General features: G+C 46.4%; 1 long non-coding RNA gene across 1 annotated transcript; it reads right to left on the reverse strand.

Annotated features, from left to right (window-relative positions):
• Window positions 1-272: 272 nt before the first annotated feature.
• Window positions 273-26,562, reverse strand: LOC129837366 (uncharacterized). The gene is made up of 3 exons (XR_008756705.1): window positions 26,161-26,562; window positions 25,578-25,754; window positions 273-2,558 (listed from the first exon to the last, which is right to left on the reverse strand). It is a non-coding gene; the product is annotated as an uncharacterized LOC129837366 (long non-coding RNA).
• Between the last annotated feature and the right edge of the window lie 1,035 nt (window positions 26,563-27,597).

The raw sequence follows: 27,597 nt of genomic DNA on the forward strand, positions 1-27,597 counted from the left end.
AATCTGACATGCTCTCTCTCTCTCTCCTCTCTCTCCCTCTCTCCCTCTCTCCCTCTCTCCACATTCTGGTCGTCATCTTTCTCTCTCTCTAATAAATGATGCACTGACAAAGAACCCAAAACTGCTCTGAGAAGCAAAAATACACATCACTAATTAGTCCAAATTAACCCCAGGCAGACTTACAGTAGGACGCACACACATATAAAACCAGTTCCTACTCTCACACCACTCTGATTCTGCTACACCTCTCTCTCTCTCTCTCTCACACACACACACACACACACACACACACACACACACACACACACACACACACACACACACACACACACACACACACACACACACACACACACACACACACACACACACAGAGAAAGTGACTCCAGCTGAGGCAGCAAAGGCAACCAGAGTCGCATCGCTTTGAAGGCAGAGTAAAACCAACGCTGCAGAAAAGGCACGAAGCATGACATTAACTAAGCACGGACAGACTATTCACACAAGTACATATAAACAGTCACACACAACACAGAGAAAGAAGAGTCCTACTTACAGAATGAGTCAGACAATATCAGAAGCGGTGTACCATATATGTGTGTAGTAGCCAGTCAGCACAGCCCTCGACAGGCATAGAGATGGAATCCACTGGTGGGGGGGGACTTGTGGGGCTGTCACAGAGTTCCGGATTGTCTCCGTGTAGGGGTGGGGGGCTGAGAGAGAGCGGACAAGATGGAAGATTCCGGTACTTGGACTGTGATAGCTAGGCGACAATATTCCTTTTGGAGGTGAGGAGAAAAAGCAACAAATGAGGATAGAAAAAATCTTCAGACACCCTCAACAAAAGTAGAGAGTAAAAGACTGAAGGAGAAAAAGAAAGGGTATTGTGCTGTCTTCTTCCCTTTCTTTATCTCTCTCCTTCTCTTCAGTAGAGCTATAGATGCGGAAGGAGCCTCTTAGTCAAATAAAACACGAGGGTTGAAAAATGAGTCTGTTTCAATCCAAAAGGAACCCCCTCCTTCCCTTTCTCTCTCTCCTTCCCTCTGGGCTGGCAGAAGGCCTCGACGGCTCCAAGTACCGCTGTCTAAATCCAATCCCTCTCCCAGAAGAAGAGGGGGAACAGAAGAGAAAATGACGAGCAGAGGGAGAGGATTTCAGACACCTGCGCTCTATCCCTCTCCTTTCCACTGTCTACTTTTCTCTTTCCTTCCCTCTCTCTCTCACTCTTGCTGTCACTACCTCTATCTAACCTGTCCTTCCCTTCTAGCAGCAGTCCCCCTACCTGTTTGTTTGTTTCTGTCTAGTCTTGCCAGCGGAGGCTGAGGCTGAGGGGGATGCAGTCAGATCCTCTAATTGCTGCGTCGCTCGCTCTCAGTCCCCGTCAGGCAAACAGGCAGCACCAAACCCAACACAGAACTGACTGTTTCTCTCTTCTCTACCCCTATCTTTCCCTCACACATACAGTCTGTAATGACAATGACGACTGTCTGTTTGTAATGCTTGTTTATAATGCATCCCAGTTTACTGTCTGTCTGTTTAAGAGCCATCCAGTTCCGGTCCAGGGGTGTACAGCGGGACCTTTCACCCTCCTCTAGTGCTCAGCTACCCCCCGGTCAGAATTCTGCCTCTTTCTCTGCCCATCGTGCAACCAACCAGCCAACCAACCAGCCAACCAACCAATCAGCTTCCAGCGGATCTAAGAGACAGACAGACTAAATTAGGCTGAGGCAGGAAGTCTCTAGAAGGATTCTGACAAATCTCAGTTAATTATCTCGCTTTCTCTCTCTCTCTCTCTCTCTCTCTCTACCTGTTTCCCTATCTCCTTCTCTTCTCTGTTCTTTCTCTCCTTCCTCGTTATCTATTCAGGGCAGTTTATTCCTCTTTTCTCTCTGTCACCAAGGGAGGATCAGGAAGAATGGACTTGTTTCATAATATATTCCTCCTCACTGGATGAAGAGATTGGGGGAAAGGAGGAAAACCAGAAAAAGGGAAAAGTGGAGGGGAAATTGTTCCTTTAAAAAATAAGCCCCCAAACAAATCAGAAGGCGGGATTCCCAAGGGGGGACTGTCAATGACTTGGTTCTGCTGAGGAACCGGTCCGGAACAGACACAGAATTTTGAAGTGAACAGAGTAAAGTCCCATAATCTAGACAGGATGTACAGCCGATAAATCCACCCATGTACCACAATCCCATGTAGTTTTCTGGAGGAGAGTCACAGTTGAGTATTTCCTTCCAGGGAGACACGTCCCCCGAAGTTCAAGGTCCTCTACAAGCTGTTGCACTGGCATCAACAGCCCAAAGCTCTGGGTTTCATTAAATCCCAATGGATACGGTTGTAATCAGAAGAGTGCATTGTACACGTCTCCTCTCACTGGAACAATTGCAGCACTGGTGGTTGTGCTCCTGGTGGGGGGGTCACTCTGCAGGGGTAGAGAGGTGGTCAGTATTGGGGTGCTGGATGCTAGCAGTTTGTCTTTATTCCCCATGGTGGGAACTGTGACTCCTGACTGACAAGGAAAGGATTCAGAAAGGTAGAGGTAATTCCACTAGGTTTCAGCCCTGTAGGAGAGAGAGAAAGGCAGAGAGAGGGAGAGAGAAAGAGAGAGCATGTGAGACTTGGTGACATTTGTGTCATTCTGGCTTATCACGCACGTCATTCTCTTTCTCGTCCGACTCAACTCTGCCTGTCTTCCTCCTGTCTAGTCTGTCCTTGTCACTCTTCCACTGACTTTCCCTTCCGTTCCCCTCTTCACCTCTTCCCTTCATTCCCTTCCCTCATCGCTCTCTCTGCAGCTCAATCTCCCCCCTAAATGGTCTCGCCACTGTCTCCTCTACTATAGCCTTTCATTCCCTTACATCTATCACAGTCTCCTCTCTCCTTTTATCCCTGCTATCTTTCACGGTCCCTCGATATCTATCTGTCCATCTTTCTATACAGTATCTGAGATGAGCTGTACTTTGAAGAGCAGAGAGACAGAGAGAGCGAGAGAGCGAGAGTGGGAGAGAGACAGAGAGAGAGAGACAGAGAGAGAGAGAGAGAGAGAGAGAGAATGACTGGCATGTTAAAACCACCTCTCTCCACTCTCTACATATACAGCCAGGTTAAAACCACCTCTCTCCTCTCTCCACATATACAGCCAGGTTAAAACCACCTCTCTCCTCTCTCCACATATACAGCCAGGTTAAAACCACCTCTCTCCTCTCTCCACATATACAGCCAGGTTAAAACCACCTGTCTCCTCTCACCACATATACAGCCAGGTTAAAACCACCTCTCTCCACTCTCTACATATACAGCCAGGTTAAAACCACCTGTCTCCTCTCACCACATATACAGCCAGGTTAAAACCCCCTGTCTCCGCTCTCCACATATACAGCCAGGTTAAAACCACCTGTCTCCTCTCACTACATATACAGCCAGGTTAAAACCACCTGTCTCCTCTCACCACATATACAGCCAGGTTAAAACCACCTGTCTCCTCTCTCCACATATACAGCCAGGTTAAAACCACCTGTCTCCTCTCACTACATATACAGCCAGGTTAAAACCACCTGTCTCCTCTCACCACATATACAGCCAGGTTAAAACCACCTGTCTCCTCTCTCCACATATACAGCCAGGTTAAAACCACCTCTCTCCTCTCTCCACATATACAGCCAGGTTAAAACCACCTGTCTCCTCTCTCCACATATACAGCCAGGTTAAAACCACCTGTCTCCTCTCTCCACATATACAGCCAGGTTAAAACCCCCTGTCTCCTCTCACCACATATACAGCCAGGTTAAAACCACCTGTCTCCTCTCACTACATATACAGCCAGGTTAAAACCACCTGTCTCCTCTCACTACATATACAGCCAGGTTAAAACCACCTGTCTCCGCTCTCCACATATACAGCCAGGTTAAAACCACCTGTCTCCTCTCACCACATACACAGCCAGGTTAAAACCACCTGTCTCCTCTCACCACATATACAGCCAGGTTAAAACCACCTGTCTCCTCTCTCCACATATACAGCCAGGTTAAAACCCCCTGTCTCCGCTCTCCACATATACAGCCAGGTTAAAACCACCTGTCTCCTCTCACCACATACACAGCCAGGTTAAAACCACCTGTCTCCTCTCACCACATATACAGCCAGGTTAAAACCACCTGTCTCCTCTCTCCACATATACAGCCAGGTTAAAACCCCCTGTCTCCGCTCTCCACATATACAGCCAGGTTAAAACCACCTGTCTCCTCTCACCACATACACAGCCAGGTTAAAACCACCTGTCTCCTCTCTCCACATATACAGCCAGGTTAAAACCACCTGTCTCCTCTCTCCACATATACAGCCAGGTTAAAACCACCTGTCTCCTCTCTCCACATACACAGCCAGGTTAAAACCCCCTGTCTCCTCTCTCCACATATACAGCCAGGTTAAAACCACCTGTCTCCTCTCACCACATATACAGCCAGGTTAAAACCACCTGTCTCCTCATATACAGCCAGGTTAAAACCACCTGTCTCCTCTCTCCACATATACAGCCAGGTTAAAACCACTAACCATATACAGACATGTTTATATTTTAGTCATTTAGCAGGTGCTCTAATCTAGAGCAAATTATAGTTAGTGTATTCATTTTAAAATAGATAGGTGAGACAACCTTATCTCAGTTATTGTATGTACATTTTTCCTACATACAGCCAAGATAAAGCCACTGTCTCTCCTTATACAATCCAGGATCAACCCTGGCTCTGCCCCATTCCTACCTAGCTTGCTTGCCAAATCTGCTACAGCTTTAGCCAACAATACCAAACATGCCAATGCATGACAATGACAAAGCAGTTGGCTGAAGCAGAACCGATCTGGCTTCCAGGCTAAGTCTTACCGGTTCAACCCAGATATTCAACTCTTTTGCCAGTTACTTTCACCTATTTTGTGGTCCGAGTCATCTTTGTATTCACATTGCTATGTTTAAAAAGGAACCAATAACTTTTTCCAACATTCACTCAATGCATTCTGTGTTTTTACAAAGTGCAGGACAAGCCATTCTATCAGAATGTGTTATTAGACAGCTACTTACATTTTGGAAGCTAATAGATTGCATTTATTAAAGATGAGACATAATAATTGTAATCAGACCGTACTATTACCATGTACATATTATTTGTAACAGAATAAATACCAGAAGAATAACTGCAGATTAAATAATGCTGTAATGGAAAATTCTACACCCAATGTAAACTACTGCCCCTTTAAGAGCTACAATTGATTCTTCACCCTATGTTGTGATTGTTACCAAATATGTTGGTGTCTTCTCACCAGTGAGGGCTGCTGAGGGAAGACGGCTCATTATAATGGCTGAAACAGAGTGAATGGAATGGCATCAAGCACATGGAAACAATGTGTTTGAAGAATTTGATACCATTTAACTTATTCCGCTCCAGCCACTACCATGAGCCCATCCTCCCCAACTACGGTACCACCAACCTCCTGTGCTTCTCACACTACTCAAACTCTACAATGGAATAAACAGCTTGTGAAGTTCTCTTAGCCTATAGATCACATATTACAAACTAATCATCAGAACTAAAAACTTCACATATTTTGGAATTTCTGTGCATCCTTGACAATCGCTAATCAATAGGCCATAACCAAAAACAGCATTCATTTTCTGCAAACCTGCCCATCATCATCTTCTCTCTATTGTGGCACCAGTGTGAGGGTTTATAGCAGGTGAAACGCTGTTGCAGTAGTCTAGTGTGAGGGGTTATAACAGGGGAAACACTGTTGCAGTAGTCTAGTGTGAGGGGTTATGACAGGGGAACTGCTGTTGCAGTAGTCTAGTGTGAGGGGTTATGACAGGTGAAACGCTGTTGCAGTAGTCTAGTGTGAGGGGTTATAACAGGTGAAACACTGTTGCAGTAGTCTAGTGTGAGGGGTATAACAGGGGAAACGCTGTTGCAGTAGTCTAGTGTGAGGGGTTATAACAGGGGAAACGCTGTTGCAGTAGTCTAGTGTGAGGGGTTATGACAGGGGAAACGCTGTTGCAGTAGTCTAGTGTGAGGGGTTATTACAGGTGAAACACTGTTGCAGTAGTCTAGTGTGAGGGGTTATAACAGGGGAAACAGTGTTGCAGTAGTCTAGTGTGAGGGGTTATGACAGGGGAAACTCTGTTGCAGTAGTCTAGTGTGAGGGGTTATAACAGGTGAAACGCTGTTGCAGTAGTCTAGTGTGAGGGGTTATAACAGGGGAAACACTGTTGCAGTAGTCTAGTGTGAGGGGTTATGGCAGGGGAAACGCTGTTGCAGTAGTCTAGTGTGAGGGGTTATGACAGGTGAAACGCTGTTACAGTAGTCTAGTGTGAGGGTTTATAACAGGTGAAACGCTGTTGCAGTAGTCTAGTGTGAGGGGTTATAACAGGGGAACTGCTGTTGCAGTAGTCTAGTGTGAGGGGTTATGACAGGTGAAACGCTGTTGCAGTAGTCTAGTGTGAGGGGTTATAACAGGGGAAACGCTGTTGCAGTAGTCTAGTGTGAGGGGTTATAACAGGAGAAACGCTGTTGCAGTAGTCTAGTGTGAGGGGTTATGACAGGGGAAACGCTGTTACAGTAGTCTAGTGTGAGGGGTTATTACAGGTGAAACGCTGTTGCAGTAGTCTAGTGTGAGGGTTTATAACAGGGGAAACGCTGTTGCAGTAGTCTAGTGTGAGGGGTTATAACAGGGGAAACGCTGTTGCAGTAGTCTAGTGTGAGGGGTTATGACAGGGGAAACGCTGTTGCAGTAGTCTAGTGTGAGGGGTTATAACAGGGGAAACGCTGTTGCAGTAGTCTAGTGTGAGGGGTTATGACAGGGGAAACGCTGTTGCAGTAGTCTAGTGTGAGGGGTTATGACAGGTGAAACACTGTTGCAGTAGTCTAGTGTGAGGGGTTATGACAGGTGAAACAATGTTGCAGTAGTCTAGTGTGAGGGGTTATGACAGGGGAAACACTGTTGCAGTAGTCTAGTGTGAGGGGTTATTACAGGGGAAACTCTGTTGCAGTAGTCTAGTGTGAGGGGTTATGACAGGGGAAACGGTGTTGCAGTAGTCTAGTGTGAGGGTTTATGACAGGTGAAACAGTGTTGCAGTAGTCTAGTGTGAGGGGTTATGACAGGTGAAACGCTGTTGCAGTAGTCTAGTGTGAGGGGTTATGACAGGGGAAACGCTGTTGCAGTAGTCTAGTGTGAGGGGTTATAACAGGGGAAACACGTTTCAGTAGTCTAGTGTGAGGGGTTATGGCAGGGGAAACACTGTTGCAGTAGTCTAGTGTGAGGGGTTATGACAGGGGAAACGGTGTTGCAGTAGTCTAGTGTGAGGGGTTATGACAGGTGAAACACTGTTGCAGTAGTCTAGTGTGAGGGGTTATGACAGGTGAAACAGTGTTGCAGTAGTCTAGTGTGAGGGGTTATTACAGGGGAAACTCTGTTGCAGTAGTCTAGTGTGAGGGGTTATGACAGGGGAAACGGTGTTGCAGTAGTCTAGTGTGAGGGGTTATGACAGGGGAAACAGTGTTGCAGTAGTCTAGTGTGAGGGGTTATGACAGGTGAAACGCTGTTGCAGTAGTCTAGTGTGAGGGGTTATGACAGGGGAAACGGTGTTGCAGTAGTCTAGTGTGAGGGTTTATGACAGGTGAAACAGTGTTGCAGTAGTCTAGTGTGAGGGGTTATGACAGGTGAAACGCTGTTGCAGTAGTCTAGTGTGAGGGGTTATGACAGGGGAAACGCTGTTGCAGTAGTCTAGTGTAAGGGGTTATGACAGGGGAAACGCTGTTGCAGTAGTCTAGTGTGAGGGGTTTATTACAGGGGAAACGCTGTTGCAGTAGTCTAGTGTGAGGGGTTATGACAGGGGAAACACGTTTCAGTAGTCTAGTGTGAGGGGTTATGGCAGGGGAAACACTGTTGCAGTAGTCTAGTGTGAGGGGTTATGACAGGGGAAACGGTGTTGCAGTAGTCTAGTGTGAGGGGTTATGACAGGGGAAACGCTGTTGCAGTAGTCTAGTGTGAGGGGTTATGACAGGTGAAACGCTGTTGCAGTAGTCTAGTGTGAGGGGTTATAACAGGTGAAACGCTGTTGCAGTAGTCTAGTGTGAGGGGTTATAACAGGGGAAACACTGTTGCAGTAGTCTAGTGTGAGGGGTTATGACAGGGGAAACGCTGTTGCAGTAGTCTAGTGTGAGGGGTTATGACAGGGGAAACGCTGTTGCAGTAGTCTAGTGTGAGGGGTTATGACAGGGGAAACACTGTTGCAGTAGTCTAGTGTGAGGGGTTATGACAGTTAAAACGCTGTTGCAGTAGTCTAGTGTGAGGGGTTATGACAGGGGAAACGCTGTTGCAGTAGTCTAGTGTGAGGGGTTATAACAGGGGAAACACTGTTGCAGTAGTCTAGTGTGAGGGGTTATGACAGGGGAAACGCTGTTGCAGTAGTCTAGTGTGAGGGGTTATGACAGGTGAAACGCTGTTGCAGTAGTCTAGTGTGAGGGGTTATTACAGGGAAACACTGTTGCAGTAGTCTAGTGTGAGGGGTTATGACAGGGGAAACACTGTTGCAGTAGTCTAGTGTGAGGGGTTATGACAGGGGAAACACTGTTGCAGTAGTCTAGTGTGAGGGGTTATGACAGGGGAAACACTGTTGCAGTAGTCTAGTGTGAGGGGTTATGACAGGGGAAACACTGTTGCAGTAGTCTAGTGTGAGGGGTTATGACAGGGAAACACTGTTGCAGTAGTCTAGTGTGAGGGGTTATTACAGGGAAACACTGTTGCAGTAGTCTAGTGTGAGGGGTTATGACAGGGGAAACGCTGTTGCAGTAGTCTAGTGTGAGGGGTTATAACAGGTGAAACGCTGTTGCAGTAGTCTAGTGTGAGGGGTTATAACAGGGGAAACACTGTTGCAGTAGTCTAGTGTGAGGGGTTATGACAGGGGAAACGCTGTTGCAGTAGTCTAGTGTGAGGGGTTATGACAGGGGAAACACTGTTGCAGTAGTCTAGTGTGAGGGGTTATGACAGGTGAAACGCTGTTGCAGTAGTCTAGTGTGAGGGGTTTATTACAGGTGAAACGCTGTTACAGTAGTCTAGTGTGAGGGGTTATGACAGGTGAAACGCTGTTGCAGTAGTCTAGTGTGAGGGGTTATGACAGGGGAAACACTGTTGCAGTAGTCTAGTGTGAGGGGTTATGACAGGTGAAACGCTGTTGCAGTAGTCTAGTGTGAGGGGTTATGACAGGGGAAACACTGTTGCAGTAGTCTAGTGTGAGGGGTTATGACAGGGGAAACGCTGTTACAGTAGTCTAGTGTGAGGGGTTATGACAGGGGAAACATTGTTGCAGTAGTCTAGTGTGAGGGGTTATGACAGGGGAAACGCTGTTACAGTAGTCTAGTGTGAGGGGTTATGACAGGGGAAACGCTGTTACAGTAGTCTAGTGTGAGGGGTTATGACAGAGGAAACGCTGTTGCAGTAGTCTAGTGTGAGGGGTTATGACAGGGGAAACACTGTTACAGTAGTCTAGTGTGAGGGTTTATTACAGGGGAAACGCTGTTGCAGTAGTCTAGTGTGAGGGGTTATGACAGGGGAAACACTGTTGCAGTAGTCTAGTGTGAGGGGTTATGACAGGGGAAACACTGTTGCAGTAGTCTAGTGTGAGGGATTATGACAGGGGAAACACTGTTGCAGTAGTCTAGTGTGAGGGGTTATGACAGGGGAAACGCTGTTGCAGTAGTCTAGTGTGAGGGGTTATAACAGGTGAAACGCTGTTGCAGTAGTCTAGTGTGAGGGGTTATAACAGGGGAAACACTGTTGCAGTAGTCTAGTGTGAGGGGTTATAACAGGGGAAACACTGTTGCAGTAGTCTAGTGTGAGGGGTTATGACAGGGGAAACGCTGTTGCAGTAGTCTAGTGTGAGGGGTTATGACAGGGGAAACGCTGTTGCAGTAGTCTAGTGTGAGGGATTATGACAGGGGAAACGCTGTTGCAGTAGTCTAGTGTGAGGGGTTATGACAGGGGAAACACTGTTGCAGTAGTCTAGTGTGAGGGGTTATGACAGTTAAAACGCTGTTGCAGTAGTCTAGTGTGAGGGGTTATGACAGGGGAAACGCTGTTGCAGTAGTCTAGTGTGAGGGGTTATAACAGGGGAAACACTGTTGCAGTAGTCTAGTGTGAGGGGTTATGACAGGGGAAACGCTGTTGCAGTAGTCTAGTGTGAGGGGTTATGACAGGTGAAACGCTGTTGCAGTAGTCTAGTGTGAGGGGTTATTACAGGGAAACACTGTTGCAGTAGTCTAGTGTGAGGGGTTATGACAGGGGAAACACTGTTGCAGTAGTCTAGTGTGAGGGGTTATGACAGGGGAAACACTGTTGCAGTAGTCTAGTGTGAGGGGTTATGACAGGGGAAACACTGTTGCAGTAGTCTAGTGTGAGGGGTTATGACAGGGGAAACACTGTTGCAGTAGTCTAGTGTGAGGGGTTATGACAGGGAAACACTGTTGCAGTAGTCTAGTGTGAGGGGTTATTACAGGGAAACACTGTTGCAGTAGTCTAGTGTGAGGGGTTATGACAGGGGAAACGCTGTTGCAGTAGTCTAGTGTGAGGGGTTATAACAGGTGAAACGCTGTTGCAGTAGTCTAGTGTGAGGGGTTATAACAGGGGAAACACTGTTGCAGTAGTCTAGTGTGAGGGGTTATGACAGGGGAAACGCTGTTGCAGTAGTCTAGTGTGAGGGGTTATGACAGGGGAAACACTGTTGCAGTAGTCTAGTGTGAGGGGTTATGACAGGTGAAACGCTGTTGCAGTAGTCTAGTGTGAGGGGTTTATTACAGGTGAAACGCTGTTACAGTAGTCTAGTGTGAGGGGTTATGACAGGTGAAACGCTGTTGCAGTAGTCTAGTGTGAGGGGTTATGACAGGGGAAACACTGTTGCAGTAGTCTAGTGTGAGGGGTTATGACAGGTGAAACGCTGTTGCAGTAGTCTAGTGTGAGGGGTTATGACAGGGGAAACACTGTTGCAGTAGTCTAGTGTGAGGGGTTATGACAGGGGAAACGCTGTTACAGTAGTCTAGTGTGAGGGGTTATGACAGGGGAAACATTGTTGCAGTAGTCTAGTGTGAGGGGTTATGACAGGGGAAACGCTGTTACAGTAGTCTAGTGTGAGGGGTTATGACAGGGGAAACGCTGTTACAGTAGTCTAGTGTGAGGGGTTATGACAGGGGAAACGCTGTTGCAGTAGTCTAGTGTGAGGGGTTATGACAGGGGAAACGCTGTTACAGTAGTCTAGTGTGAGGGGTTTATAACAGGTGAAACGCTGTTGCAGTAGTCTAGTGTGAGGGGTTATGACAGGGGAAACGCTGTTACAGTAGTCTAGTGTGAGGGGTTATGACAGGGGAAACGCTGTTACAGTAGTCTAGTGTGAGGGGTTATGACAGGGGAAACGCTGTTACAGTAGTCTAGTGTGAGGGGTTTATAACAGGTGAAACGCTGTTGCAGTAGTCTAGTGTGAGGGGTTATGACAGGGGAAACGCTGTTGCAGTAGTCTAGTGTGAGGGGTTTATAACAGGTGAAACGCTGTTGCAGTAGTCTAGTGTGAGGGTTTATTACAGGGGAAACGCTGTTGCAGTAGTCTAGTGTGAGGGGTTATGACAGGGGAAACACTGTTGCAGTAGTCTAGTGTGAGGGGTTATGACAGGGGAAACACTGTTGCAGTAGTCTAGTGTGAGGGATTATGACAGGGGAAACACTGTTGCAGTAGTCTAGTGTGAGGGGTTATGACAGGGGAAACGCTGTTGCAGTAGTCTAGTGTGAGGGGTTATGACAGGGGAAACACTGTTGCAGTAGTCTAGTGTGAGGGGTTATAACAGGGGAAACACTGTTGCAGTAGTCTAGTGTGAGGGGTTATGACAGGGGAAACACTGTTGCAGTAGTCTAGTGTGAGGGGTTATGACAGGGGAAACGCTGTTGCAGTAGTCTAGTGTGAGGGGTTATGACAGGGGAAGCACTGTTGCAGTAGTCTAGTGTGAGGGGTTTTAACAGGTGAAACGCTGTTGCAGTAGTCTAGTGTGAGGGGTTATAACAGGGGAAACGCTGTTGCAGTAGTCTAGTGTGAGGGGTTATAACAGGGGAAACGGTGTTGCAGTAGTCTAGTGTGAGGGGTTAGGACAGGGGAAACGCTGTTGCAGTAGTCTAGTGTGAGGGGTTATAACAGGGGAAACGCTGTTGCAGTAGTCTAGTGTGAGGGGTTATAACAGGTGAAACGCTGTTGCAGTAGTCTAGTGTGAGGGGTTATAACAGGTGAAACGCTGTTGCAGTAGTCTAGTGTGAGGGGTTATGACAGGGGAAACGCTGTTGCAGTAGTCTAGTGTGAGGGGTTATAACAGGGGAAACGCTGTTGCAGTAGTCTAGTGTGAGGGGTTATAACAGGGGAAACGCTGTTGCAGTAGTCTAGTGTGAGGGGTTATGACAGGGGAAACGCTGTTGCAGTAGTCTAGTGTGAGGGGTTATGACAGGGGAAACGCTGTTACAGTAGTCTAGTGTGAGGGGTTATGACAGGGGAAACACTGTTGCAGTAGTCTAGTGTGAGGGGTTATGACAGGGGAAACACTGTTGCAGTAGTCTAGTGTGAGGGTTTATTACAGGGGAAACACATTTGCAGTAGTCTAGTGTGAGGGGTTATGACAGGGGAAACGCTGTTGCAGTAGTCTAGTGTGAGGGGTTAGGACAGGGGAAACACTGTTGCAGTAGTCTAGTGTGAGGGGTTATAACAGGGGAAACACTGTTGCAGTAGTCTAGTGTGAGGGGTTATAACAGGGGAAACACTGTTGCAGTAGTCTAGTGTGAGGGGTTATGACAGGTGAAACACTGTTGCAGTAGTCTAGTGTGAGGGGTTATGACAGGGGAAACGCTGTTGCAGTAGTCTAGTGTGAGGGGTTATGACAGGTGAAACGCTGTTGCAGTAGTCTAGTGTGAGGGGTTATGACAGGTGAAACGCTGTTGCAGTAGTCTAGTGTGAGGGGTTATGACAGGGGAAACACTGTTGCAGTAGTCTAGTGTGAGGGGTTATGACAGGGGAAACGCTGTTGCAGTAGTCTAGTGTGAGGGGTTATGACAGGTGAAACGCTGTTGCAGTAGTCTAGTGTGAGGGGTTATGACAGGGGAAACGCTGTTGCAGTAGTCTAGTGTGAGGGGTTATGACAGGGGAAACACTGTTGCAGTAGTCTAGTGTGAGGGGTTATGACAGGTGAAACGCTGTTGCAGTAGTCTAGTGTGAGGGGTTATTACAGGTGAAACGCTGTTGCAGTAGTCTAGTGTGAGGGGTTATGACAGGTGAAACACATTTGCAGTAGTCTAGTGTGAGGGGTTATGACAGGGGAAACGGTGTTGCAGTAGTCTAGTGTGAGGGGTTATGACAGGGGAAACAGTGTTGCAGTAGTCTAGTGTGAGGGGTTATGACAGGGGAAACGCTGTTACAGTAGTCTAGTGTGAGGGGTTATGACAGGGGAAACGCTGTTGCAGTAGTCTAGTGTGAGGGGTTATAACAGGGGAAACACTGTTGCAGTAGTCTAGTGTGAGGGGTTATGACAGGGGAAACGGTGTTGCAGTAGTCTAGTGTGAGGGTTATGACAGGGGAAACGCTGTTGCAGTAGTCTAGTGTGAGGGGTTATGACAGGGGAAACACTGTTGCAGTAGTCTAGTGTGAGGGGTTATGACAGGGGAAACGCTGTTGCAGTAGTCTAGTGTGAGGGATTATAACAGGTGAAACACTGTTGCAGTAGTCTAGTGTGAGGGTTTATGACAGGGGAAACGCTGTTGCAGTAGTCTAGTGTGAGGGATTATAACAGGTGAAACACTGTTGCAGTAGTCTAGTGTGAGGGGTTATGACAGGGGAAACACTGTTGCAGTAGTCTAGTGTGAGGGGTTATGACAGTTAAAACGCTGTTGCAGTAGTCTAGTGTGAGGGGTTATGACAGGGGAAACGCTGTTGCAGTAGTCTAGTGTGAGGGGTTATGACAGGGGAAACACTGTTGCAGTAGTCTAGTGTGAGGGGTTATGACAGGGGAAACACTGTTGCAGTAGTCTAGTGTGAGGGGTTATGGCAGGGGAAACACTGTTGCAGTAGTCTAGTGTGAGGGGTTATGACAGGGGAAACACTGTTGCAGTAGTCTAGTGTGAGGGGTTATGACAGGGGAAACGCTGTTACAGTAGTCTAGTGTGAGGGGTTATGACAGGTGAAACACTGTTGCAGTAGTCTAGTGTGAGGGGTTATGACAGTTAAAACGCTGTTGCAGTAGTCTAGTGTGAGGGGTTATGACAGTTAAAACGCTGTTGCAGTAGTCTAGTGTGAGGGGTTATGACAGGGGAAACGCTGTTGCAGTAGTCTAGTGTGAGGGGTTATGACAGTTAAAACGCTGTTGCAGTAGTCTAGTGTGAGGGGTTATGACAGGGGAAACACTGTTGCAGTAGTCTAGTGTGAGGGGTTATGACAGGGGAAACACTGTTGCAGTAGTCTAGTGTGAGGGGTTATGGCAGGGGAAACACTGTTGCAGTAGTCTAGTGTGAGGGGTTATGACAGGGGAAACACTGTTGCAGTAGTCTAGTGTGAGGGGTTATAACAGGGGAAACGCTGTTGCAGTAGTCTAGTGTGAGGGGTTATGACAGGGGAAACACTGTTGCAGTAGTCTAGTGTGAGGGGTTATGACAGGGGAAACGCTGTTGCAGTAGTCTAGTGTGAGGGGTTATGACAGGGGAAACATTGTTGCAGTAGTCTAGTGTGAGGGGTTATGACAGGGGAAACGCTGTTGCAGTAGTCTAGTGTGAGGGGTTATGACAGGTGAAACGCTGTTGCAGTAGTCTAGTATGAGGGTTTATTACAGGGGAAACGCTGTTGCAGTAGTCTAGTGTGAGGGATTATGACAGGGGAAACACTGTTGCAGTAGTCTAGTGTGAGGGGTTATGATAGGGGAAACACTGTTACAGTAGTCTAGTGTGAGGGGTTATGACAGGGGAAACACTGTTACAGTAGTCTAGTGTGAGGGGTTATGACAGGGGAAACACTGTTGCAGTAGTCTAGTGTGAGGGGTTATGACAGGGGAAACACTGTTGCAGTAGTCTAGTGTGAGGGGTTATGACAGGGGAAACGCTGTTGCAGTAGTCTAGTGTGAGGGGCTATGACAGGGGAAACGCTGTTGCAGTAGTCTAGTGTGAGGGGTTATGACAGGTGAAACGCTGTTACAGTAGTCTAGTGTGAGGGGTTATGACAGGTGAAACGCTGTTGCAGTAGTCTAGTGTGAGGGGTTATGACAGGTGAAACGCTGTTGCAGTAGTCTAGTGTGAGGGGTTATGACAGGGGAAACGCTGTTGCAGTAGTCTAGTGTGAGGGTTTATTACAGGGGAAACACATTTGCAGTAGTCTAGTGTGAGGGGTTATGACAGGGGAAACGCTGTTGCAGTAGTCTAGTGTGAGGGGTTATGACAGGTGAAACGCTGTTGCAGTAGTCTAGTGTGAGGGGTTATGACAGGGGAAACGCTGTTGCAGTAGTCTAGTGTGAGGGGTTATGACAGGTGAAACGCTGTTGCAGTAGTCTAGTGTGAGGGGTTATAACAGGGGAAACGCTGTTGCAGTAGTCTAGTGTGAGGGGTTATGACAGGGGAAACGCTGTTACAGTAGTCTAGTGTGAGGGGTTATGACAGGGGAAACACTGTTACAGTAGTCTAGTGTGAGGGGTTATAACAGGTGAAACGCTGTTGCAGTAGTCTAGTGTGAGGGATTATGACAGGGGAAACGCTGTTGCAGTAGTCTAGTGTGAGGGTTTATTACAGGTGAAACGCTGTTACAGTAGTCTAGTGTGAGGGGTTATGACAGGGGAAACACTGTTACAGTAGTCTAGTGTGAGGGGTTATAACAGGTGAAACGCTGTTGCAGTAGTCTAGTGTGAGGGATTATGACAGGGGAAACGCTGTTGCAGTAGTCTAGTGTGAGGGGTTATGACAGGGGAAACGCTGTTGCAGTAGTCTAGTGTGAGGGGTTATAACAGGTGAAACGCTGTTGCAGTAGTCTAGTGTGAGGGGTTATGACAGGTGAAACGCTGTTGCAGTAGTCTAGTGTGAGGGGTTATGACAGGTGAAACGCTGTTGCAGTAGTCTAGTGTGAGGGGTTATGACAGGGGAAACGGTGTTGCAGTAGTCTAGTGTGAGGGGTTATAACAGGGGAAACGCTGTTGCAGTAGTCTAGTGTGAGGGGTTATGACAGGGGAAACGGTGTTGCAGTAGTCTAGTGTGAGGGGTTATGACAGGGGAAACGCTGTTGCAGTAGTCTAGTGTGAGGGGTTATGACAGGGGAAACTCTGTTGCAGTAGTCTAGTGTGAGGGGTTATGACAGGTGAAACGCTGTTGCAGTAGTCTAGTGTGAGGGGTTATAACAGGTGAAACGCTGTTGCAGTAGTCTAGTGTGAGGGGTTATGACAGGGGAAACGCTGTTGCAGTAGTCTAGTGTGAGGGGTTATGACAGGGGAAACGCTATTGCAGTAGTCTAGTGTGAGGGGTTATAACAGGTGAAACACTGTTGCAGTAGTCTAGTGTGAGGGGTTATGACAGGTGAAACGCTGTTGCAGTAGTCTAGTGTGAGGGGTTATGACAGGGGAAACACTGTTGCAGTAGTCTAGTGTGAGGGGTTATGACAGGGGAAACACTGTTGCAGTAGTCTAGTGTGAGGGGCTATGACAGGTGAAACGCTGTTGCAGTAGTCTAGTGTGAGGGGTTATAACAGGGGAAACACTGTTGCAGTAGTCTAGTGTGAGGGGTTATGACAGGGGAAACACTGTTGCAGTATTCTAGTGTGAGGGGTTATGACAGGGGAAACACTGTTGCAGTAGTCTAGTGTGAGGGGTTATGACAGGGGAAACACTGTTGCAGTATTCTAGTGTGAGGGGTTATAACAGGGGAAACACTGTTGCAGTAGTCTAGTGTGAGGGGTTATGACAGGGGAAACACTGTTGCAGTAGTCTAGTGTGAGGGGTTATGACAGGGGAAACACTGTTGCAGTAGTCTAGTGTGAGGGGTTATGACAGGTGAAACGCTGTTGCAGTAGTCTAGTGTGAGGGGTTATTACAGGTGAATCGCTGTTGCAGTAGTCTAGTGTGAGGGGTTATGACAGGTGAAACACATTTGCAGTAGTCTAGTGTGAGGGGTTATGACAGGGGAAACGGTGTTGCAGTAGTCTAGTGTGAGGGGTTATAACAGGGGAAACACTGTTGCAGTAGTCCAGTGTGAGGGGTTATGACAGGGGAAACGCTGTTGCAGTAGTCTAGTGTGAGGGGTTATGACAGGGGAAACAGTGTTGCAGTAGTCTAGTGTGAGGGGTTATGACAGGGGAAACGCTGTTACAGTAGTCTAGTGTGAGGGGTTATGACAGGGGAAACGCTGTTGCAGTAGTCTAGTGTGAGGGGTTATGACAGGGGAAACACTGTTGCAGTAGTCTAGTGTGAGGGGTTATGACAGGGGAAACGCTGTTGCAGTAGTCTAGTGTGAGGGGTTATGACAGGGGAAACACTGTTGCAGTAGTCTAGTGTGAGGGGTTATGACAGGGGAAACGCTGTTGCAGTAGTCTAGTGTGAGGGGTTATAACAGGGGAAACACTGTTACAGTAGTCTAGTGTGAGGGGTTATGACAGGGGAAACACTGTTGCAGTAGTCTAGTGTGAGGGGTTATGACAGGGGAAACGCTGTTGCAGTAGTCTAGTGTGAGGGGTTATGACAGGTGAAACGCGTTTGCAGTAGTCTAGTGTGAGGGGTTATGACAGGTGAAACGCGTTTGCAGTAGTCTAGTGTGAGGGGTTATGACAGGTGAAACGCGTTTGCAGTAGTCTAGTGTGAGGGGTTATGACAGGTGAAACACTGTTGCAGTAGTCTAGTGTGAGGGGTTATGACAGGTGAAACACTGTTGCAGTAGTCTAGTGTGAGGGATTATGGGTCTCGACCCCGCCCTGTGCAACTGGGTCCTGGACTTCCTGACGGGCCACCCCCAGGTGGTGAGGGTAGGTAACAACATCTCCACCCCGCTGATCCTCAACACTGGGGCCCCACAAGGGTGCGTTCTGAGCCCTCTCCTGTACTCCCTGTTCACCCACGACTGCGTGGCCATGCACGCCTCCAACTCAATCATCAAGTTTGCGTATGACACTACAGTGGTAGGCTTGATTACCAACAACGACGAGACGGCCTACAGGGAGGAGGTGAGGGCCCTCGGAGTGTGGTGTCAGGAAAATAACCTCACACTCAACGTCAACAAAACAAAGGAGATGATTGTGGACTTCAGGAAACAGCAGAGGGAGCACCCCCCTATCCACATCGACGGGTCAGTAGTGGAGAAGGTGGAAAGTTTTAAGTTCCTCGGTGTACACATCACGGACAAACTGAATTGGTCCACCCACACAGACAGCCGTTGTGAAGAAGGCGCAGCAGCGCCTCTTCAACCTCAGGAGGCTGAAGAAATTCGGCTTGTCACCAAAAGCACTCACAAACTTCTACAGATGCACAATCGAGAGCATCCTGTCGGGCTGTATCACCGCCTGGTACGGCAACTGCTCCGCCCACAACCGTAAGGCTCTCCAGAGGGTAGTGAGGTCTGCAGAACGCATCACCGGGGGCAAACTACCTGCCCTCCAGGACACCTACACCACCCGATGTCACAGGAAGGCCATAAAGATCATCAAGGACAACAACCACCCAAGCCACTGCCTGTTCACCCCGCTATCATCCAGAAGGCGAGGTCAGTGCAGGTGCATCAAAGCAGGGACCGAGAGACTGAAAAACAGCTTCTATCTCAAGGCCATCAGACTGTTAAACAGCCACCACTAACATTTAGCGGCCGCTGCCAACATACTGACTCAACTCCAGCCACTTTAAAAATGGGAATTGATGGAAATTATGTAAAAATGTACCACTAGCCACTTTAAACAATGCCACTTAATATAATGTTTACATACCCTACATTACCCATCTCATATGTATATGTATATACTGTACTCTATATCATCTACTGCATCTTGCCATCTTTATGTAATACATGTACCACTAGCCACTTTAAACTATGCCACTTTATGTTTACATACCCTACAGTACTCATCTCATATGTATATACCGTACTCTATACCATCTACTGCATCTTGCCTATGCCGTTCTGTACCATCACTCATTCATATATCTTTATGTACATATTCTTTATCCCTTTACACTTGCGTGTATAAGGTAGTAGTTGTGGAATTGTTAGGTTAGATTACTTGTTGTTATTACTGCATTGTCGGAACTAGAAGCACAAGCATTTCGCTACACTCGCATTAACATCTGCTAACCATGTGTATGTGACTAATAAAATTTGATTTGATTTGATTTGACAGGGGAAACGCTGTTGCAGTAGTCTAGTGTGTGATGTGAGAATAATGACAAGTGAACCTGGGTGGCTTCGTGTTCTCATTGCCCTAAAAAAGGGATCCGGACGGCGGAATTCAAGCAAACCGAACTCAGACCACCTCTTGAGATGGTTTTAGTTCACTTCGCATTGGGAGGCTCTTTTGAGGGGTCTGAGTTCAAAAATTCTGCGTAATGAATTGAGTTCACAAGAATTGGCTGAACAGGACCAAGTGTGAAAACACCCATAGAAATAAGGGTACAGTTAGGGTGCAAATTGTTCGCTGGGGTAAAAAAAAAATATCAAAATACATATAATGTACCTTCAGAGGTACCCATAATGATGTCACATGGTACTGTTCGCTACCTGTGCGGATAATCTAGTACTGGTGTTCCCAAACTGGGGTACGTGCAATGCTGTCGGTGGTACGCCAAATAAAAATGTGACTCACATTTCCCAAAATATATATATATATATAAATATATATATTTATTTTATTTGTTTTAATTTTCAAACAGTCAATTTATATTTTCCAACAGGGCTATACATTTGGGTGAGGTTTTTTTCTCGCCTGAGTAGCCTCGTTTCACTGCAAAAAAAAAAAATCAACCATCTAACCACCTGTCAAATACAGGTAGCTTAGTCAAATAATTAACATCCAATCACATTAACCTCTCGCAGGAATTCCACTAACGGTCCATATGTAGCCAAACGTAGCTGCTGCTCATTCCGTTTGCTTGAAAATGGATAAAAGGTTTAAAAAAAGTAAGGCCCACATCCACAGAGACACGTACCAGCTCTACTGGTAGTACTGCTACTACCAGCAGTACTACACCTGCACCTGTCGACTACACAAGTTGTGTTGCTTCCACGAGCACATCCAATGCTAGCATCAGTAATTCTACATTTGTTGTTAGCCCAGCTAGCATGGACACTGGCGGTTGTGAATCTGATGCAGCCGAAGAGCTGCCCGGGAATGCACCGAACAACAGACAGGAACGTCTCATCATATGATGAGAACTACATTGATTTGGGGTTCACTTATATTGGGAGTAGTGCCTTTCCTCAGCCACAGTGTGTTATATGTGTAAAATCTCACAACTCAATGAAACCTTCACTCTGGCGCAGACATTTAGAAACAAAACATGCCCATTTGAAAAATAATCCTCAGGAGTTTTTTAAAGTGAGAATTAAGTCAACTTTCGAGTAATAAGACAAGTATAAAAGTAACAGATGCCATTAATAAGAAGGGGCTAGAAGCGTCTTATATGGGGAGCTACAGAGTGGCTAGGACAGGCAAGCCCCATACTTTTGTGGAGGACTTAATTCTTCCTGCTGCCACGGATATGGCTGTGGGAAAAGGACAACAAAACTAGACAGACAATACCTTCATCAAACAACACTGTTTCACGACGCATCAGCATACCACCCTGCATACCACTGCTGGCTTGCTTCTGAAGCTAAGCAGGGTTGGTCCTGGTCAGTCCCTGGATGGGAGACCAGATGCTGCTGGAAGTGGTGTTGGAGGGCCAGTAGGAGGCACTCTTTCCTCTGGTCTAAAAAAAAAATATCCCAATGCCCCAGGGCAGTGATTGGGGACACTGCCCTGTGTAGGGTGCCGTCTTTCGGATGGGACGTTAAACGGGTGTCCTGACTCTCTGAGGTCATTAAAGATCCCATGGCAACTTATCGTAAGGGTAGGGGTGTTAACCCCGGTGTCCTGGCTAAATTCCCAATCTGGCCCTCAAACCATCATGGTCACCTAATAATCCCCAGTTTACAATTGGCTCATTCATCCCCCTCCTCTCCCCTGTAACTATTCCCCAGGTCGTTGCTGCAAATGAGAACGTGTTCTCAGTCAACTTACCTGGTAAAATAATGGTAAAATAAATAAATAAATAACATGGCAGGAGATGTTTTGAAACAATTACTGCTTCGCATACAAGCCAGTGAATTCTATGCGTTACAGCTGGATGAGTCAACAGACGTGGCGGGCTTGGCACAGCTCCTGGTATATGTCTGTTATGTTTATGGGGGGTCAATTAAGGAAGACATCCTCTACTGGAAACCAGGAGAGCAGGAGAGGATATTTTTTAAGTACAGGACAGCTTTGTGACATCAAATGGACTTTGGTGGTCAAGATTTGTTGGTATCTGTACTGATGGTGCAAAAGCCATGACAGGGAGACATAGTGGAGTGGTAACGTGTGTGCAAGCAGTTGCTCCTGATGCCACTTGTGTACACTGCAGCATCCACCGAGAGGCTCTTGCTGCCAAGGGAATGCCTGACAGCTTGAAAGACGTTTTGGACACTACAGTGAAAATGGTTAACTTTGTTAAAGCAAGGCCCCTGAATTATTGTGTATTTTCTACACTATGCAATGATATGGGCAGCAACCATGTAACGCTTTTACAACATACAGAAGTGTGCTGGTTATCAAGGGGCAAAGTATTGACACATGTTTTTAAATTGAGAGACGAGCTTAAAGTTTTCTTTACTGACCTTCATTTTCATTTGTCTGACCGCTTGCATGATGACGAGTTTCTCAGACGACTGGCCTATCTGGGTAATGTTTTTTCTCACCTGAATGATCTGAATCTAGGATTACAGGGACTCTCCGCAACTATAGTCAATGTGCGGGACAACATTGAGGCTATGATTAAGAAGTTGGAGCTCTTTTCTGTCTGCATTAACAAGGACAACACATAGGTCTTTCCATCATTTTAGATTTTTTGTGTGCAAATGAACTCAAGCTTACGGACAATGTCAAACGTGATGTAGGGAAGCACCTGACTGAGTTGGGTGCACAGATACTTTCCAGAAACGGATGGCACAAACAACTGGATTCATTATGCCTTTCATGCCCTGCCTTCAGTCCAGTTATTGATATCTGAACAAGAGAGCCTCATCAAAATTGCAACAAGCGGTTCTGTGAAAAATGAATTTAATCAGAAGCCACTGCCAGATTTCTGGATTGGGCTGCGCTCAGAGTATCCTGCCTTGGCAAATCACTCTGTTAAGACACTGATGCCCTTTGCAACCACTTACCTATGTGAGAGTGGATTCTCGGCCCTCACTAGCATGAAAACAAAATACATGCACAGACTATGTGTGTAAAATTATTTAAGACTGAGACTCTCTCCAATATAACCCAACATTGCAGAGTTATGTGCATCCTTTCAAGCACACCCTTCTCAGTAACCTGTGGTGAGTTGTTCACAATTTTCGGTGAACAAATAAGGTTTTATATGTAAGATGGTTAAATAAAGAGCAAAATCATTGATTATTATTATATTATTACTTGTGCCCTGGTCCTATAAGAGCTCTTTGTCACTTCCCATGTGCCGGGTTGTGACAAAAACTCCCACTCATTCTTATGTTTAATAAATGTCTCATATAGTGTGTGTGTGTGGCAGGCTTATGATGATGGCAAAAAACAACATTTGAGAGTGTGCTGACCCTGGTGCTAGAGGGGGTACACAGCTGGAGGTTGAATGTATGAAGGGGTACGGGACTATAAAAGGTTTGGGAACTACTGATCTAGCATAATGGTACATTTTTGTACCCAATATTTTGAATATAAAGATACAATCAACTCCACAATTTCTCAATACCCCACCATAAGGAACAATCATCAAACTCCACAGGTCTGTTTCTCAATACCCCACCATAAGGAACAATCATCAAACTCCACAGGTCTGTTTCTCAATACCCCACCATAAGGAACAATCATCAAACTCCACAGGTCTGTTTCTCAATACCCCACCATAAGGAACAATCATCAAACTCCACAATGAAGGTACAGGTCTGTTTCTCAATACCCCACCATAAGGAACAATCATCAAACTCCACAATGAAGGTACAGGTCTGTTTCTCAATACCCCACCATAAGGAACAATCATCAAACTCCACAGGTCTGTTTCTCAATACCCCACCATAAGGAACAATCATCAAACTCCACAGGTCTGTTTCTCAATACCCCACCATAAGGAACAATCATCAAACTCCACAGGTCTGTTTCTCAATACCCCACCATAAGGAACAATCATCAAACTCCACAATGAAGGTACAGGTCTGTTTCTCAATACCCCACCATAAGGAACAATCATCAAACTCCACAGGTCTGTTTCTCAATACCCCACCATAAGGAACAATCATCAAACTCCACAATGAAGGTACAGGTCTGTTTCTCAATACCCCACCATAAGGAACAATCATCAAACTCCACAATGAAGGTACAGGTCTGTTTCTCAATACCCCACCATAAGGAACAATCATCAAACTCCACAGGTCTGTTTCTCAATACCCCACCATAAGGAACAATGATGCATTTTGCCACTTAAAAATAACTAACAGCTTTGTCACTGTGGCGATATCCTAAAAGGCAAAATTGTACCATAATCATTATCATGATCACATTTCCCAACATGCAGGTAGATTTATTATTATTTATTTTTATGTGTTTTTGTGTGTACATTGATTGATGTGTTAATCTTATGCTACACAAAGATAAATACCATACATTTTTCTAAACTAGTTGTATTTGTTGCAACCATTACTGAAATGGTTGTTCCATTTTAAAAGGCCTAGGTAGTCTCCTCACAATGTTCCCAACCCTAGCAGTCATTCTGAATGCAGGTTGCAGGTGAATACAAATTCCAACTGTTGGATATCATTACCCTGGCTGGATTCTAATTGGAATTACACACCAGTTTGCACTACCAGCATGTGAATTGCAGATAAGTTTCAAAATCCTGGTAACTTTCCCCAAACTCTCAGGTTTTCCAGAAATCCCAGTAGGAGATTCCTGGAAACAGGATGGAATAAGCAGGAAATCCAGAAAGTGAATGGAATTTTGCAACCCTACTTAGAGGCCTGATGTGGCCTGTAAACCACCCATGAGTGGGAGTGTTGTACCAGTTTAAGTGGTCTATGGTAGAGGTACTATCTGAGGTATGAACTGGGGTACAATTATGTCCCTATAACTGAAGTCAGAAAGGTCCTACCTTACAAGGTACCACTACAGTAACAAATCTTAAGCTGTTTCTAAGAGTGTATTCTATTCTATGTACCCTGCAACACTGGACATGTAACAGTCAGTAGAGCTTGTATTAAACATCTCTGTCTCTTCCCAGTACTATAACCCTTATCTAACCTATGTCAACTGTTAAAGAGGCCGAACTGACACCTCCTCTCTGCATGCAGCCACAGGGGAGAGACGGTCCATTTGAGGTGAAACATTACAGTCCACTTAGTGTATCAGTTCCAATCAATACTAATGTGTGGATGTTCCCACGCTGACAGCCCAGTACCCACAGGAGCATGTAGTGTGCTAGGCTGTTGGCTGGGCTCATGGTGGTGGGTTGGAGGTGTAAGAAGAGGAGAGAACTGGTGTGTTGTTGGCTGATTTCTCGAAAAATCGTTTGACACAAACACCACAGAACACACAGGCTGCCCTCCCTGGCATCACACACGCATGCACGCACACACCACCAGACTGGTGTAGAATGGTCATCGTGGAAAAACACAGAGACTGTATCCACAGCTTTTACAGCTACTGTGCTGGCTGTGTCAATATAGAGACTGCCCTCTTTTCTCTGAGTGTTAATTCAAACAGAATGTGGAGAGTGTGGAGAGACAGAGAGATGGAGGAGAATAGGGGGGAAGAGACAAGGAGGGAGGGAGGGAGGGGGCGGGACAGAGAGCAGAGCAACACATGGAAGTGAGCAATTCAGATTTTATAAAAATCCATCACACTAGAGGCTTGTTTATGTCTGTGTGGAGGAGGAGAGGAGGATGGATGGATGATGAAAAGAGAACGGTAGGAAGGAAGGAGTGTTGGTGGGAGACATTGCAGAGCTTGAGGGGAAAACGGGCTGAAATATGTTGAAATGGAAGCAAGGAAATGGAGGAGGAAAAACTGATCAGGGATGCATATGGTGTGGCTAAACGACAAACGAGAAAACGGGAGAGAAAGAAAAAGAGAGAGAGATAACAAGAAAGAGAGCAAGAAAGAAGGGAGAGAGAGAGAGAAAGGTTGAAAAGAGAAAATAGAGAAAATGCTAAAGAGAGAGAGAGAGCAAAAGAGGAATATGAGGAATACATTTACATTTAAGTCATTTAGCAGACGCTCTTATCCAGAGCGACTTACAAATTGGATAGACACTCACCCATTCCAGTGGCTTCTCCACAGGCGAGCACAATCCCTTCTCTGTGATGCCATCCTGGGTAGGAGCAGAGAGAGATCCTGGAGCTCCCGCCTCAGAATACCAATAGGGTTGCTATTATCAGCTCATAGATACACACACACTGGCACTGAATAGGAGAATGCCAGACACACACTGGCACTGAATAGGAGAATGCCACACACACACACACACACACACACACACACACACACACACACACACACACACACACACACACACACACACACACACACACACACACACACACACACACACACACACACACACACACACACACACACACAGAGTTAGGTCTGAGGCCGACACTTTAATATCAACTCCACAAACCTTTATCTAATTTCTGGCTTCATTTTTCTTTGTCTCTCTCTTTCCATGACCCCCTTCTCTTGCTCTCTTTCTCACTCTTTCTCTCTCTCTATGAAAATAATTACAGCATTATAAAAGCCTGAAAAAAAACATCAAAATATACTGCGACACTCACACACACACACACACACACACACACACACACACACACACACACACACACACACACGGTATATACCATTTACACAATCCCAATGTAACGCAGCAGTCCCAATGACGATGCCGGCCGTATGTTGCAGTTGCAGTCTGTTCCGGGTAGAATGGTGTTAAACAGGAATGAGCACCCTGTTATCATCCGTTCCCCCTCTGTCTGGACTCTTCTCCTCCGTCTGATGCCCAAATAAGAGGATGAAAGACCAGACTCTCTTCTCTTTTCTCTCCGTAGTGTCTATTCTCTTATTCTCCTTAATTTATTGGTTAGTTCAAGGTTATCTTTATCCCTGCTACCAGTGTACTTTGCTGTGATTCCATGACACTCGACTGAAAACTGCATTTACTAACTCACCCTCTCTCTCGCTTTTTCCTTTCTCAATAATATCCCCGTACCTTCTCAGCTCTCTCTCCAATCCAATCAGCACTGTCTCCCTCCCTCTGTCCCTCCCTCTGTCCCTCGCTCTGCTCCCTCCTACTCTGTTGCCTCCCCCTCCTTCCTATCACCCACTCCCTCTCTCTCTCTCGGGTTTTCTGAGAGACAAATATCAACTGCCCCCCGTCTCTATCAGTCTTGGAGATAAGTATTTGAACCAAAACGGAAAGAGAAAATCAACATGTGAATACACACACACACACAGAGACACACACACACACACACACACACACACACACACACACACACACACACACACACACACACACACACACACACACACACACACACACAGAGACACACACACACACAGAGACACACACACACACACACACACACACACACACAGAGACACACAGAGACACACACACACACACACACACACACACACACACACACACACACACACACACACACACACACACACACACACACACACACACACACACACACACACACACACAGAGACACACACACACAGAGGACAGTAATCATACGGAAGTCCTCCTTCCCCAGCTGGAGTGAATGACCCTGACAGGACTTGACATGGTTACATGCTCAGGGTGACAAACAAAATCACACACTTCATACACACCCAGACCTACACACAAACGAACGCATGTGTACGCACGCACGCACGCACGCACGCACACACACAGCTACATGCTCAAGGAGACAAACACAATCACAGGACCACATCTGTGTGTTAAAACTCAGAATAAACACACAGGCACAGCTTACATCTCAACAACACAGATGAAGATACACGCAGTACACACACGGTTGAACACACATACACAAACATTTATCCCTCCCTACACACACACAGAACATATGATCTTTCCTGTGGCAGCATCCTGACACTTCAGAGGGGAATATACACTATTTATGTATAACTTCCAGACAGACACTACCACCAGACAGACAGTCACATGAGGAACACTCAACAACATGACAGGTAGGCAAGCTGAGAACAAGTTCTCATTTACAATTGCGACCAGGCCAAGATAAAGCAAAGCAGCTCGACAC

This window comes from Salvelinus fontinalis, chromosome 38 (genome assembly GCF_029448725.1).
Source record: "Salvelinus fontinalis isolate EN_2023a chromosome 38, ASM2944872v1, whole genome shotgun sequence".
Lineage (NCBI taxonomy): Eukaryota > Metazoa > Chordata > Actinopteri > Salmoniformes > Salmonidae > Salvelinus > Salvelinus fontinalis.